Here is a 929-nt window from a genome sequence, read left to right on the forward strand (position 1 = left end):
AGCGGACGGGGGAAGGGGAACCAGAAACGAAAGGGTCACGCACTCAAGGTTCAGTGAGGAAGCAAAATGGATCCGTTCGTCATTGGGCTGCGCTCCGGCAATTCGTTCCTCCTTGCGCTCATCATTCCACGCGTGCGGGGAGAGGGAAATGGAAGGGAGGGAGTGGAGAGGGGGAGCGCGGGGAACGGCCCTCAGCCTTGGCATTAGGTTCGTAGGCAGTTTGCGTCACGCGAAATCCATGGAGAGATGCCACAATCATCACAGGGCCAGGCAAAGCACACACGCACACACACGTGACGGAGGATCGGGGGGGGTGGGGCTCAGCGGCTGAATGGAATGGATCGTCGTGGGTCAAAGTGCTTCATGTCAGCGCCGCGGACACGCAGGCTCGCCGGCTCGACAAGAGATTCCCTTCTTTGCTCGTTCATCACGCGGGGCAACAAACCGCGGCAGGAGCGGCGGCGCGCCGTCAGGGCAAAAAGCGTCCTCACAGGCCAGCTCGGACTCATTACATCAGTTGTTGCTTGACGCATCACCGGCGCACCGCCACGCCCACAGCGGACGGGGGAAGGGGAACCAGAAACGAAAGGGTCACGCACTCAAGGGTCAGTGAGGAAGCAAAATGGATCCGTTCGTCATTGGGCTGCGCTCCGGCAATTCGTTCCTCCTTGCTCTCATCATTCCACGCGTGCGGGGAGAGGGAAATGGAAGGGAGGGAGTGGAGAGGGGGAGCGCGGGGAACGGCCCTCAGCCTTGGCATTAGGTTCGTAGGCAGTTTGCGTCACGCGAAATCCATGGAGAGATGCCACAATCATCACAGGGCCAGGCAAAGCACACACGCACACACACGTGACGGAGGATCGGGGGGGGTGGGGCTCAGCGGCTGAATGGAATGGATCGTCGTGGGTCAAAGTGCTTCATGTCAGCGC

At 60.5% G+C, this 929-nt stretch overlaps 7 non-coding genes across 7 annotated transcripts; all 7 read right to left on the minus strand.

The window, feature by feature from the left end:
- Window positions 1–50: 50 nt before the first annotated feature.
- Tc00.1047053498043.10 lies at window positions 51–124 on the minus strand. The gene has a single exon (XR_008255118.1). It is a non-coding gene; the product is annotated as a C/D small nucleolar RNA (snoRNA), TB8C1C1 (small nucleolar RNA).
- A 64-nt stretch (window positions 125–188) lies between these two features.
- Window positions 189–261, minus strand: Tc00.1047053498043.20. Its single transcript, XR_008255119.1, has one exon. It is a non-coding gene; the product is annotated as a C/D small nucleolar RNA (snoRNA), TB8C1C4 (small nucleolar RNA).
- A 59-nt stretch (window positions 262–320) lies between these two features.
- Window positions 321–430, minus strand: Tc00.1047053498043.30. Its single transcript, XR_008255120.1, has one exon. It is a non-coding gene; the product is annotated as a C/D small nucleolar RNA (snoRNA), TB8C1C3 (small nucleolar RNA).
- A 39-nt stretch (window positions 431–469) lies between these two features.
- Window positions 470–535, minus strand: Tc00.1047053498043.40. Its single transcript, XR_008255121.1, has one exon. It is a non-coding gene; the product is annotated as a C/D small nucleolar RNA (snoRNA), TB8C1C2 (small nucleolar RNA).
- Window positions 536–606: 71 nt separating this feature from the next.
- Window positions 607–680, minus strand: Tc00.1047053498043.50. The gene has a single exon (XR_008255122.1). It is a non-coding gene; the product is annotated as a C/D small nucleolar RNA (snoRNA), TB8C1C1 (small nucleolar RNA).
- A 64-nt stretch (window positions 681–744) lies between these two features.
- On the minus strand, window positions 745–817 carry Tc00.1047053498043.60. Its single transcript, XR_008255123.1, has one exon. It is a non-coding gene; the product is annotated as a C/D small nucleolar RNA (snoRNA), TB8C1C4 (small nucleolar RNA).
- Window positions 818–876: 59 nt separating this feature from the next.
- On the minus strand, window positions 877–929 carry Tc00.1047053498043.70. The gene has a single exon (XR_008255124.1). It is a non-coding gene; the product is annotated as a C/D small nucleolar RNA (snoRNA), TB8C1C3, 5' partial (small nucleolar RNA).

This window comes from Trypanosoma cruzi, assembly GCF_000209065.1.
Source record: "Trypanosoma cruzi strain CL Brener chromosome Unknown tcruzi_1047053498043, whole genome shotgun sequence".
Classification (NCBI taxonomy): Eukaryota; Euglenozoa; class Kinetoplastea; order Trypanosomatida; family Trypanosomatidae; genus Trypanosoma; species Trypanosoma cruzi.